Source organism: Macaca nemestrina, chromosome 9 (assembly GCF_043159975.1).
Source record: "Macaca nemestrina isolate mMacNem1 chromosome 9, mMacNem.hap1, whole genome shotgun sequence".
Classification (NCBI taxonomy): domain Eukaryota; kingdom Metazoa; phylum Chordata; class Mammalia; order Primates; family Cercopithecidae; genus Macaca; species Macaca nemestrina.
The window spans coordinates 112,084,754-112,099,728 of record NC_092133.1 but is presented as its reverse complement, the minus strand read 5'-3'; the positions used below and the strand labels follow the sequence as shown (position 1 = coordinate 112,099,728).

At 43.1% G+C, this 14,975-nt stretch overlaps 1 protein-coding gene across 9 annotated transcripts in view; it reads right to left on the bottom strand.

Annotated features, from left to right (window-relative positions):
- Positions 1-14,178, bottom strand: part of LOC105479935 (Rho GTPase activating protein 12) — a 149,204-nt gene extending 135,026 nt beyond the window's left edge. For 8 of the 9 annotated variants that reach the window (XM_071070251.1, XM_071070248.1, XM_071070250.1 and 5 more), the window contains exon 1: positions 14,050-14,178. The gene's annotated coding sequence lies outside the window, so the exon portion shown is untranslated. Of the gene's footprint in view, positions 1-14,044 lie in introns of all 9 variants that reach the window. The other variant, XM_071070249.1, reaches the window with a different exon arrangement.
- Between the last annotated feature and the right edge of the window lie 797 nt (positions 14,179-14,975).

Here is a 14,975-nt window from a genome sequence, read left to right as displayed (position 1 = left end):
ATGGTGGATAGCAGGTATCAGGTTTCTCAATGTTGGAGTGAAAATTTACAGATAAGCAAGAGGAGGCTAGAATGATCCAACGGATTAGACTTGGAGACATCAGTAGGAACTCATTTTTAGTTTACCACAGATATATAAGTGATCATATATAGAAATATTACAGAAATATTACAGATGTGTATCTACACTGCTTGATATTATACACACATATTTCCTGGCTGTCAATAAAAATGACAAGCTAGCAGTAACAAACACACCTAGCACTCAGCTGTGGCTTCTTGCATCATTCTCCCAATAAAAGGACCAGAGGTCTTCGGAGAAATGGCGGATTCTAGGAAAGGGGCAAGAACTATGCAAGATGGGCAGGTACAAGGCATCCAGTAGTGCCATAATGACTTTCCCACAAACTAGATTTTAAATACTTGATTTAAATGCTTATTACTAGGCAATTGTGTTCTGAACCTAAAACTCAATTTAAAATTAATGCCATGCATATCTAGCTCATATTCATAATAACATCTTACATTATGCTGCCCCATGTTTAAATAATTTAAACAACTTACAAATGCATTTCTTTTGTTCTTTACCTTTAAACACTGTGTTTACAGCAAATCACAATGCCTGTTTTTCTCATCAAAACATAAATTACAATTATTCAAGAAGTACTAGGGTTCTCCATTATTGAATGGTTATTATATCTTCAAATATTCCAGCTCTTTTTTTTTTTTTTTTTTTGGAGAGGCAGGATCCTGCTCTGTCAACAAGGTCAAAGTGCAGTGGTGCCATCATAATTCACCATAGCCTCGACCTCTGTGTCTCAGGCAATCTTCCAGCTCAGCCTCCAGAGTAGCTAGGACCACAGGTGCATGCCACCATGCCCAGCTAAATTTCTAATTTTTCTGGAGAGACAGGATGTCAGTATTTTGCCCAGGCTGGTCTGGCACTCCTGGCCTCAACCAATGCTCCCACCTCAGCTTCCCACAGTGCTGGAATTACAGGCATGAGCCACTGCGCCCAGCCTCAAACTTATTTTCAAATGATCTCCTATACACGGAGATGTAAATGCTGACTCAGATATACAGCAAAGCAGAAAGTGAGGACCCGCTGTATTTTTTTTTTTTAAATTCACCAGCATGGGCAAACTAGTGAGACCCTATCTTTACAAAAAAATTTAATAAAAAATTAGCTGGGCATGGTGGTGCAGGCTTGTAGTCCCAGCTACTCAGGAGACTGAAGTGGGAGGATCACTCAAGCCCAGGAGTTCGATAGAGGCAGAAATGAGCTGTTCGTGCACTCCAGCCGGGATGACATAACAAGACCCTGTCTCAAAAAAAATTCACAAACTCAACACTTTATATTAAACAGCCCCGACCAAGCCCTTTCTGATCAAAAGACACCAAAGATTAAGCTATGTTTTCATCCCTTCACATCTACTTGCACACACTAAGAGAGTGTTAATGTAACAATGAAAGATACCAAGAAGACAGCCTATACAATAAAAAACCCATAATGAGTTTAAAAAAAAAATCTAAGGAACAAAAAAAATTTTTCTTGAGCCAACAGGTTAACAGCCTTTTCCCTTCAGATTCCATTATTTCATCAAAAGCTCCCCATGTCCAAAATAGTTCCACATTATAAGCCTTTAAAACTATCCTTCTAGCTGGGCATGGTGGCTCACACCTGTAATCACAGCACTTTGGGAGGGTGAGGCGAGGGATTACCTGAGGTCGGGAGTTCGAGATCAGCCTGGACAACATGGTAAAACTCTGTCTCAACTAAAAATACAAATATTAGCCAGGTGTGGTGGTACATGCCTGTAATCCTAGCTACTTGGGAGGCTGAGGCTGCAGGATCACTTGAACCTGGAAGACGGAGGTTGCAGCAAGCCAAGATCGTGCCACTGCACTCCAGCCTGGGCAACAAGAACGAAACTCCATCTCAAAAAAAAAAAAAAAAAAAAAAAAGAAACTATCCTTCTATGACAATCACTCTGTGTCTACATTTTTAAGCTTTCTCTTCACTCCCTTCTAACTGCACTCCAATCAATGGCTTCTTCCTTTTGTACCCCTCAACACCACAAAGTCCTATATTTTAATTTCTTAATAAGAATTTTCTATAATAATCCATTTTTTAAAAGAAAAAGAAATAAATTAACCTTTTTTTTTTTTTTTTTGAGATGGAGTCTTTGCTCTGTCACCAGGGCTAGAGTGCAGTGGCACAATCTCGGCTCACTGCAACCTCTGCCTCCTGGGTTCAAGTGATTCTCCTGCCTCAGCCTCCTGAGTACCTGAGATTACAGGTGCCCGCCACGGTGCCAGGCTATTCTTTGTATTTTTAGTAGAGACAGGGTTTCACCATGTTGGCCAGGCTGGTCTCAAGCTCCTGACCTTGTGATCCACCCACCTTGGTCTCCCAAAGTGCTGGGATCACAGGTGTAAGCCACTGCTCCCAGCCAAAAATTAATGTTTTTATAGTTCACATAATTTTTATCTTGCCTCTGGGACATCTCGTCTACCTGATCGTGTAGTAACACCATCTCAGTTTTTCTTGGGGAAGGCACGCGCACCCATAGTCTTAGTCCATGGAGTTACATAAGTTACATAATAATAAGATATCAGGCAGGGGGCGGTGGCTCACCCCTATAATCCCAGCACTCTGGGAGGCTAAGGCTGGTGGATCACCTGAGGTCAGGAGGTCGAGACCAGCCTGGCTGACACAGTGAAACCTCGTCTCTATTAAAAATATTAAAATTAGCCAGGCATGGTAGCATGTGCCCAGCTACTTGGGAGAATGAGGCAGGAGAATAGCTTGAACAGGAGGCAGAGGTTGCAGTGAGCCGAGATCGCACCACTGCACTCCAGCACTCCAGTCTGGTCAACGGTGCAAGACTCAGTCTCAAAAAAAATAAAAAAGAAAAGAAATCATTACCCTAGTCTTTATAAAAGTTCAATGGAACTTTCGATTTCCTAACAACTTATTCTAGAAGAAAAACATTCACTTCACAACACTACTGGCTACTCAGGTATCTTCTCCCCAATCCATTCAGGTATTCTGAAACTACACACATTACTCTCTTGATCTTCTGAATATCACTTACATTCAATCACTTTCATGTGTTTACCAATCCCCCATGTTTTAAACAGATATAATCCACAAAATAAAGGCAAAAACATCTGTAACTGCAGCAATTATTTAAGTCTGGCCACTGCAAAGTTCTAGTGTCAGACAACAGTAATTCACCCAAAAAAGGAGAAAACACTCTATAATGTTTAAATTATGCCAGTTTACTTCAAATAAACATTGGGATATCAAGAGTCATGGTGGGCAAAGAACCTGAATAGACATTTTTCAAAAGAAAATACAGACCGTCCCCAACTAACAATGGTTCCAGTTACAATTTCTTGACTTTATGGTGGGTTTATTGGAATATCAAATACCTTTGTTTTCTTTTGAGATGGAGGTCTCATTCTGTCACTTAGGTTGGAGCGCAGTGGTACCATCAAAGCTCACTGCAGCCTCGAACTCCTGGGTTCAAGAAATCTTCCTGTCTCAGCCTCCTTGGTAGCTAGGACTACAGGTACATACCATCACGCCTAGCTAATTTTTAATCTTTTTAGAGATGAGGGTCTTGCTATGTTGCTCAGGCTAATTTAAATGCATTTTTGACTCACAACATTTCTGACTTATGATCAGTTTATCAGAACATAATACCATCATAAGTTAAGGAGCATCTGTATATAAGTGGCCAGTAAGAACCTGCAAAGACGCTGAATATTACTAATCATTAAGGAAATAACAAACATACACACACACACACACACAAACATGAGATACCACTTCGCACCCAACAGGATGGCTATCATTTTTTTTTAATTAAAAAATAGACCAGGTACAGTGGCTCATACCTGTAATCCCAATACTTTCGGAGGCCAAGGCAGGAGGATCACTTGAGACCTGGAGTTCAAGACCAGCCTGAGTAACATAGCGAGGCCCTGTCTCTACGAAAAAATTTTAAAAATAGCCAGGGATGGTGGCACATGCCTGTAGTCCCAGCTACGCAGTAGGCTGAAGTGAAAGAATCGCTCAAGCCTGGAAGTTGAGGCTGCAGTGGGCTGTGACTGTGCCACTGCACTCCAACCTGAGCAACAGAGCAAGACCTTGTCTCCAATAAATAAATAAATATAACTAAATAAATAACGAATGTTTGTGAGGATGTGGAGAAACTAAAACTCTTGTGCTTTGCTGGTGGAAATGTAAAGTAGTACAGCCACTGGGGAAAATGGTATGGTAGTTCCTCAAGAAAACTGAAAATACAATTATCACATTATCCAGTAATTCCACTTCTGGGTATACACCCATAAGAACTGAAAACAGGAAGTCAAACAGATATTTGTATATCCATGTTCACAGCAGCATTAATCACAATAGCCAAAAGGTGGAAGCAAACTAAATATCCATCCATGGATGAATAAACAAAATGTGATACATAGTAAAATATTATTCAGCCTTAAAAAGGAAGGAAATTCTGACAGTACAATGTGGATGAACTCAAGACTATGCTTAGGGAAATCGCCAGTCACACAAGGGCAAATATTACATAACTTCATGTATATGAGGTACCTAGAGTAGTCAAATTCATAAAGACAGAAAGCAGAATGGTGGTTACCAAGGGATGGAGAAAGACAGCAACAGGAAGTTACTGTTTAATGGGTATGGAGTTTCAGTTTAGAAAGATGAAAAAGTTCTGGAGATGAAGGGTGGTGATGGTTAGACAATAAAGTTAACTCATTTGATGCCACACAACTGTACACTCAAAAATGGTTCAAACAGTAAATTTCATGTTATATATATTTCACTAAAGACATTGTAGTATACAATTTAAATCACCTTATACCCATCTACTCAAAAGCCACAAGTAACTAAAATCCTCATGAAGCTCTTACAAATCCTCTCTAAAAGTAAATATAGGGCCAGGCGCAGTGGCTCACGCCTGTAATCCCAGCACTTGGGGAGGCTGAGGTGGGCGGATCACGAGGTCAGGAGATGGAGACCATCCTGGCACACATGGTGAAACCGTCTCTATTAAAAATACAAAAAAATTAGCTGGGCGTGGTGGTGGGCGCCTGTAGTCCCAGCTACTCAGGAGGCTGAGGCAGGAGAATGGTGTGAACCCGGGAGGCGGAGCTTGCAGTGAGCTGAGATCACACCACTGCATCTCCAGCCTGGGCAACACAGCGAGACTCCATCTTGGGGAAAAAAAAAAAAAGTAAAGATTGGCCAGGTGCGGTGGCTCAAGCCAATCATCCCAGCACTTTGGGAGGCCAAGGTGGGCGGATTACGAGGTCAGGAGCTCCAGACCGGCCTGATCGACATGGTGAAACCTCATGTCTACTAAAAATACAAAAATTAGCTGGCCGTGGTGGCATGTGCCTGTAATCCCAGCTACTCAAGGCAGGAGAATCTCCCGAACCTGGGAGGCGGAGGTTGCAGTGAGCCGAGATCGCGCAACTGCACTCCAGCCTGGGTGACAGAGCGAGACTCCGTCTCCAAAAAAAAAGTAAATATAAAAAGCAAATAACATTCAAATTCTTAGAAAGCTGAAAAGTAGCTGGGCGCAGTGGCTCACGCCTGTAATCCCAGCACTTTGGGAGGCCGAGGCGGGCGGATCACAAGGTCAGCAATTCCAGACCAGCCTGACTAACATGGTGAAACCTCATCTCTACTAAAAATACAAAAATTAGCCAGGCATGGTGGTAAGTGCCTGTAATCCCAGCTACTAGGGAGGCTGAGGCAGGAGAATCGCTTGAACCCAGGAGGCAGAGGTTGCAGTGAGCCAAGACTGCACCATTGCACTTCAGCCTAGGCGACAGAGCGAGACTCCGTCTCAAAAAAAAAAAAAAGAAAAGAAAACTGAAAAGTTACACTTACACTCCATGATTTGTAAGTTTTATTCAAATTAATTTTAACAAGAATAAAAACCAATAATGTAAACTAAAGCCAAAATTAGGTATCACTACACATCAACTACAATAAAGTTGTTTGTTTTTTTTTTTAAAGAGACAATTCACAGTGCTAGCAAGGATTCTAGAAACTAGAGCATTTATATAGTGTTAGTGAGAGTGCTAAATAGCACAGCCAGTTTAGTAGTTTCTTACAAACCCAAGTTCCTGTATACCACATCCTCGGCCAAGGAACAAGCCTTAATAAACTGAAAAGAACTGAAATCATGTAAAGTATATTCTCTAATCACAATAAAATTAAATTAGAAACTCTTAAAAAGTATCTTAAAAACCCCAAAATTGTTTTTGGAATCTAAGCAACACACTTCTAAATGAGTCAGTAGTCAAAGACGATGACAGGCTGAACAAGTGGCTAACGCATGTAATACCAGCTCTTTGGGAGTCGGAGGTGGGAGGATCACTTGAGGCCAGGAGTTCAAGACTAGTCTGGCGAGTTTTGAACTCCTGGTGAGACCCCATCTCTACAAAAACTAAAACAAACAAACAAAAAAACTAGCAAGGCATGGTGATATGCACCTGTAGTCCCAGCTACTAAGGGAGGCTGAGGTAAGAGGACTATAGGAGCCCAGGAAGTCGAGGCTGCAGTTTGTGCTGCTGCACTCCAGCTTTGGTGAGAGTGAAACAATGTCTCAAAAAAGAAAAAAGAAACCAAACGGGAAATGTGTACCGAATGAAAATGAAAACATGTGATTTCAAAATTTGTGAGATACAGCTAAAGCAGTGCTCAGAGAAAATTTACAGCACTAAATGCCAGAAAAAAACAAAAAGTCTCACATCAATGACATAAGCTTCCACTCTAAGAAGGTAAAGAAGAGTAAATTAAATCCAAAGTTTGCAGAGGTCGGGCGCGGTGGATCACACCTGTAATCCCAGCACTTTGGGAGGCAGAGGTGGGCGGATCATGAGGTCAGGGGTTCAAGACCAGCCTAACCAATATGGTGAAACCCTGTCTCTACTAAAAATACAAAAATTAGTTAAGCATGGTGGTGCACACCTGTAATCCCAGCTACTGGGGAAGCTGAGGCAGGAGAATGACTTGAACCCAGGGGGCAGAGGTTGCAGTGGGCCGAGATTGTGCCACTGCATTCCAGCCTGGGTGACAGAGCAAGGCTCTATCTCAAAAAAAAAGAAAAAGAAAAAAAAGTTTGTAGAAGAAAAGATATGAAAAAGATTAGAGCAGAAAGCAATTAAAAGGAAACAGAAAAATGTAGAGAGAAAAATCAATGAAACCAGAGGCTGGTTCTTTAAGAGCAGTAAAACTGCCCAGGCGCAATGGCTCACACCTATAATCCCAGCACTGAGGGAGGCCAAGACAGGTGGATCACCTGAGCTTAGAAGTTCAAGGCCACCCCGGGCAACGTGGTGAAACCCCACATCTACCAAAAGTACAAAAAATTAGCCAGGTGTGGTTGGCATGTGCCTGTGGTCCCAGCTACTCAGGAGGCTGAGGTGGGAGGATCACTTGGGTCCAGGAGGCAAAGGCTGCAGTGAGCTGAGATCATGCCACTGCACTCTAGCCTGGGAAACAGAGCAAGACTCTGTCTCAAAAAAACAAACAAACAAACAAACAAAAATGCACAGATCAGTAAAACTGACAATCCTCTAGCCAAACTAATGGGAACAAAAGAGAAAAGAAACAAATTATCAAAAAGGTAACCAGAGACATAACTACAGATCCTGAAGACATCAAAAGGAAAATAGAAAATACTATGAACAACTTTATGCCAATAAATTCAACAATCCAGATGAAGTAGACAAATTTTTTTTTTGTTTTGTTTTGTTTTTTAAAAAGACAGGGTCTTGCTCTGTTGCCCAAGCTGGAGTGCAGCAGCATAATCATAGCTCACTGAAGCCTCTAATTCCTGGGCTCAAACAATCCTCCTAGACTCAGCCTCCTGAATAGCTGGGACTACAGGTGCATGCTAACCTTCTAACAAATTTCTTGAAAGATACAAATAACCAAAGCTTGCTAAAGAATGAACAGATAACCTGAATACTCCCTGTATCTATTAAATAAACAGAATTTGTCTTTAAAAGCTTTCCACAAAGAAAACTGGCCCAGGCAGCTTCGCTGGTGAATTTTACCAAAAATGTAAAGAAGTTACTACAATTCTACATAAATCTCTCAAAAAAAAAAAAATGAAGCAGAGAGAAAACATCACAACTCCATTCAACCAAAACCAAAGACATTATAAAAAAGAAAAAATCATAGGTTAGGTAAGGTAGCTCACACCTGTAATTCCAGTGTTTTAGGAGGTCGAGACAAGAGGATCACTTGAGGTCATGAGTTCAAAACCAACCTGGACAACACAGCATGAAACCATCTCCACAAAAAAAGTTTACAAAATTAGTTGGGCATGGTGCTGCACACCTGTAGTCACAGCTACTTGGGAGGCTAAAGTGGAAAACCTGTTTGACCCTGGGAGTTCGAGACTGCAGTGAACTGTGAACATGCCACTGTACTCCAGCCTGGGGGGGTGACAGAGCAAGACCCCATCTAACAGGAAAAAAAAAAAAAAAAAAAACAGGCAAAAGATTCAAATAAACTTATCCAAAGAGCTACAGATGGTAAACAGGCTCATGAAACTAGGCCCAACATCTTTAGTCATCAGGAAAATGCAAATTAAAACCAAAAAGAAAGAAATGTCACTACACATCTCATAGAATGGCTAAGTCGGGTCATACCAGTGTTTTTGAGAATGCAGAGCCACTGGAACTCACACACAAAGCTGGTGAGGATGTAAAACCGAACCAGCATTTGAAATAAGTTTAGCAGATGCTTAAAATGTTAAATATGCATCTACCACATGATTCAGGGATTTTACTCTTAGGTATTTACCAACAAAAATTAAAGCATATGTCCACACAAAGACAGGAGCTTCATTTGTAACAAAGAGAAACTCGCATGTCAATCAACAATTGAATAAACTAATTGTGGTATATCCACACAATGGAATATCACTCAGCAATAAAAAGGAATGAACTACTGATACACACAGCAAACTGGATGAATCTCAAAATAATTTTATTGAGTGAAAAAAAAATCCAGACCAGAATCCATACTACATGAGTCCATCTGCATAAAATTCTAGAAAATTGATTTCCTAGAATCAAACTAATTGATAGTGACGGAAAGCAGAGCAATAGTTGCCAAGGGACATGGGGAACGAATTACATAGGAGCTCAAGGAAATTTCTGATGGGTGAAAGACATGTTCATTATCTTGAAAATGGTAGTGGTTTCACAGGTATATACATACATCAAAACTCTTCAAATTGTACACTTAAAATACGTATGTGCAGCTTGTTATACAGCAATTTTACCTCAAAACTCTAAAAAAAAAAAAACTGTTAAAACCCTAATGATGCAAATTAAAACAACCAGATATCACTACCCACCTACCAGACGGCTTTCAAAAACACAGAGTGTTTTGTATGGTAAAGATACCAGCAACTGGAATTCTCTTCATTGCTGGTGGAAATGCAAAATGGTACAACCACTTTGGAAAATAATTTGGTAATTTCTAATAAAGTTAAACATAAACTTACCATATGATCCAGCAATCCTTCTTCTAGGTATTTACCCAAGAGAAATGAAAACATAACTCCACACAAAGGCCTTACATGAACATTCATAATGGCCAGAAATTGAAAACTCAAAAAGGCCTACGAACTTGTGAATACAAATTGTGGCACAATCCATCTCTAAAAGAGGAAACAGTACAAACCTCAAAAAAACCTTGTAAGAACGGAAAGAGAAAACGTGAAAAAAATCACTTAGGTATAAAGAATGATAGATGGTATCACATCAATCACTGCTTACTCAAGGAAGCAAAAGCTGTGATAATAGAAAAATACAAATCATATAGTATGTAGCCTTCTGTGTCTGACATGTTTCACTTAGATTAATGCTTTTGAGATTCATTCAAGTTGTCACCATAGTTAACCCTTTTTTATTGTTGAATGTTATTGTATTTTATGCATGTATATTATACCTTTAAAAAACTGAAATTAAAAAATACATATTATGTAGCAAAATATAGGAAATTTTCAGCCAACTTTAAAAGATGTCACTCTAACCTCATAACATATTATGAATTCTGCTGTGGTGCGGGAAAAGAGCACAGAACTTGGAGTCAGAGGTCTAAATTTTAAATCTAGGTTTTGCCATTTATCAGCTCTCAGGACCGTAGGCACCTTAACTTATCTGTAAAACAAAGCAAACAATACAAACCTCAACAGATCTTTGTGAGAAAAAAGAAAAAGAACTTTGTACCTTTCAGACGTCACAGAGTAACTATATTAATCAGTGCTTACTCAAGGAAGCAAAAGTTGTGAGAGTAGAAAAATAGTCACAAATGCACTGATAATTTATAAAACATCCTGTCTCTGGCTCTTGCTGTGTGACTCCGGACAAGTCATTTAACCTCTCTGGGCTTCAGTTTTTTCCATCTGCAAGGTGCAGCTTATTAACAGTACATACTGCATATTGGGAGAATTAAGTAAATGTGTGTAAGGCACTTGATACAGTGCATGGCGCATGGCAAGTGCTTTAGAAGTTTTAGGTCTTATCACAAAAAAACTATTATTATTATCCTACCAGACCCAATACTGGCCACCATCCTGCCCAACCAAGCTGCAGCAGTGTAAGTGATTAATGATCTAGATCACTGGATTCTCAAATTTTTAGTGAGCAATGGAATAATCTGAAGAACTTCTTTTTTAAAAAATAAACTTCTTATTTTAAAAGAGTTTTAGATTTACATAATTACTGCAAAGATAGTCCAAAGAGTTCCCACGTACTCTGGACCCAGTTACCCCTATTAACAACTTATGTTAGTACTGGTACATTTGTCATATTCAATGAACCAGCACTGACACATAACCATTTCCACATTCTGTTCAGATTTCCTTAGTATTCTCCTAACGTCCTTTTTCTGTTCCAGGGTCCCATCCAGAATGCCACATACACATTTTGTAGCCATATCCCAGAGAGTCAAACCACAGATTACAGGCCCTAGCCCTAGATATTCTAACAACAACTGGAATGAGGTGGGGCCCTAAAATTTACATTCCCAAGGATTGCTGATGGGGCCAATCTGAAAATACACTAAGAATAACAATGGTCTACACTTTAGACTCCAAAACTGTTGTTCATTACAGTAGCCACTAGTCAAATGTGTCTAACGCAAATTGAGAAATGCTCTAAGTGTAAATAAAACACACGTGATATTTCAAAACACCTGGTCCAATGTAAAGAGCATAAAACATCTCATTAATAATTTTCATATTGATTACATGTTAAAATGACATCGTGAATATACTGAGTAAAATATATTCATTTATTTCACTTTTTTTCCACGTGCTTACTTTTTATAATGTGAATACTAGAAACTTTAAGCGCAAGTAATTTATAGAGGCATTACATTCCTATTGGACAGCAGTGGTCTGTGGTCTGGCTGAACAGCATCCACATGACCACGTGGCTATTACAAGTGCAGGTGATTCCTACGCACATTGGAGTCGGAGAAGCTCTAGATTATCAACACGCGAAAGAGGCTTAGAGACTACACCATTTGGCAGTTCAGTTCAAATAAAAAGCTCATCAATTGCAAAACGAAACTGCAGAATATTCATTAAGTCCATGAAGTCAGTGAAAGTAATAGGGAAATGGCTGAATCACAGCAAAGCCATATACCAGTGAGCCGGGGCCAGTTAACTGAACAACAACAACAAAAAAAACCACAAGGACAGTGGCCCAATAGGTTCCTCAAAAGAGATATCTGAAAAGCCCGATTTGAAGCACAGGGATGCTATGTCGTACTACGACACATTTCACATCTGATTCATACTACAAAATAGTGCATATTTGCAATTCTAGCCAAAATTGTTAAATACAGGACACAAGTTTAATTTCACTTTTCTCTCCCATGATTTATTATAAAACTGTAATGCCCATTTTCTCAGGTAAGTAAAATATTAGTACTACTGTTTAACAGTTTTACAGATCACTATTTAGTTTTTACTCCATTTAAAAATTTTAATTATCCTTATTATTTTCAGTAATGTCACTTACATAGAGGACTTAAAAATTTGTAAAGTTCACTTTCTATCAGCCTACTAAACAACCACTAAGCAGATACTTTCTAATTAAAGAAAAGCCAAATGATTAACTACAAGTAACATGCTGTTTTTCTACAGCACTTACCTACTTTCACTTGCACCTCGAAACAACTGGTATTAAATACAAAACCGAAAGAGATGTAACGTATTGATAATTATATATGAACTAATCTATACAGACGGTATTATCTTAAGAATCAACGAGTCATCAATCTTCTCCAGCTTAATGAAGTACGAACAAAAAATCTATCAACAAATACTGGGGTGTAAATATACAGACACACACATAATTTGTTATACTACACTTTTGGGGGTTCTTTTTCCCCAACAGAGAAACTCCTTTAGAACAGAGGAGCCACATGCAACCAGGGGTCGCACATATATGCCCAGACAGTCTGGCTCCTCAGGTGGCATGGGTCGGGGTCACGCTTTCACCGCCTGCTTTGGGCTCTCAAAACCCAGCTCTGAAACGTTTCCAAAGCAATTTATAAACAAAGAAAAAAAAAAATACTGCGCCAGGAGCCAGACTGCCTATTCAGACCAGAGGAGGTGGAAGAAGATAACCCATTCTGTAAAACACCCTCCTATAGATCAGGTAAAGAAAAAGCGATATGGACAAATAAATACATATCTAGGCCATCGTTCCCGACTTTTAAGCACGAAAGAGTGGCTAGGGGCTAGTTACTTTTTAACACTTCCACTGAAACACAGGGCGTCTCCCAAGGTCTAACCTCTAGAAGTCGGGTGGCAGAACCTGAACCAGAACCCGCGTGAGCCTTCCTTCCTCCACCACCTCCCTTTAGGAACGCACGCCTAAATACTCGATAAAATCTACTTCTCTATGTCATGATTAACCCAAAAGTCAGCCACAACCAATCGTGTTATTAGAGTGCTAAAAGCCTCTACCCACAACAAACACTCCACATGGGAAGACAGAACTTTCGACAAAGGTGTACTTTCAACGTTGCGCTTTAGCCTTTGAAAATACATTTACAAAACTGCAGCTGCAGTCAAAAGGAAAACATCACACGCCTCCAAAGCTGAAGGGCGTGCCTTTTTCTCTAACAAGGACCGTGTGGCCATTTCTTCTCAAAGGGTCTGCAGTCACTTAAGGTAGCAACGCGTAAAGGACAGCCGTTCTGAGAAGACAACCAGCTCCCCTGAGATGGGAGGCGGGCTGCACGCTGGTAAAGAGGATTTTTCAATTCAAGGACTTTGAGGAGATTCCGCCCAGGGAAGCCGGAGGGGAGCAAATGCACGTCCATCCAGCAGGGGCAGGGCATCGGGAAAAACCGCAAAGAAGAAAGTGTCCAGTTTAAGGTCAACAGTCCTGGAGGGACGCCCCAGGTGGCCCCCCCGGGTGGGTGGAGGCCTGCGAGCCCCACTGCGGTTAGGGAGTGGGCCCATGGCGCGGGAGGGGCCGGCCCGGCCTTTTGCACACACACGCACACACACCCGCCTTTTGCAGACACACGCGCACGCACACACCCGCCTTTTGCACATAGACACGCACACACCCGCCCTGTGCACACACGCGCGCGCACCCTCACACTCTCCTCCCTGGGGGCGGGGCGGGCGGGCGCTGCCCTCACACAGGAAGTCAGGAAACCCAGGGGGCAGAGGAGCCACAACTTCGGGCCATTTAAACCCTCTTGCCCACGTCAGCCAATAGGCTGCGCCGGCCCCCTCCCCCCCGGCGCCCACCCCCGCGTCCGGAGCCCCTCGCTGCGTGCCCGACCTCCCCTCGCGCGCACCTCGGCGCCGCCGCCGCCGCGCCTCCCGCACACGCCTCCCCCCGACTACACCGCCCTTGGCGGGCACAGACCGACCCCGGCGCGCCTTTGTGCAGCGCCTCGCCAACCTGCCCTCCGTCCGCCAAGACACACGCCCTGCACCTCACACCTCACCCGGAGCCTGGCGGCCTCGCGGCGGGCGGCTCCCTGCTTAGTCCGTCCCGCGGCTGCGGGTCGGCGACGCGAGCCGGGAGAGCGCTCACACGGCGACGGCCGCTGCCGACCAGTCCCCGCAGCCTGGCCTCTGAGGGAGGGTAAGTTCCAGGGCACGTCGGAGCGCGCCGGCGCGGGGGCGGGGGCGGGGCGCAGGGCGGGGCTCACGTGACGTGCGGGGGCGGGGCGGGAGGCTCACGTGACGGCGCGGGAGCGCGGGGCGGGCGCGGGTGTCCGGGACTGTCGGGGGTGGCGCGGGGTGTGGCGGCTGGCAGGGATCCGGACGGGGGCGCAGCCAGGGTACGGGGTGGGGACTCGGGCCGACGTGGGAGTCGGCGGCCAAGGGGGCTCGCACTTTGTAAACAAAGAGTGGGAAGCGTTAAGAAAACGCTCGTAGGGAAAACCAGGGAAGGGCGGACAGAGCGCCAGGGTGGCATGAATGGAGCCCGGGCAAAGACAGCCCTGCCGTGTGCCCTGCCGCTCCCTTCCTCGGCCCCTGGAGCTGCGGCCGGGTGTGGGTCAGTCGTTCACGGGCCCGGAAATTCCACTGGGACACCCGAAAAAGTGCCGCACGCAGCCTCCGGGGGACGGAAAGGGACTCGGGGCACTGAGTCCATTGCCGGGGTCGCCAGGGCACAGGTGCACACTCTGGACTGAGGAGACCCCTGGGACGCGGAGGGCCGCTCCAGGGCAGAACCAGTCGGTCAGCATTCAGCCTTCCACGGCCCTGAGGGGGCCACAGGGTCATTGTCCAAAGTCATCCCCGTTTGCACTGTGGCAGCACCGAACCCGGAAGTCACAGCTTTGGAAGGTCTTTGATGGTGATCCAGTAGCAGGAGGAGCTCAGCTGGAATGGGAATCAGGAAAGAGACCTGGCTTCTGCCATT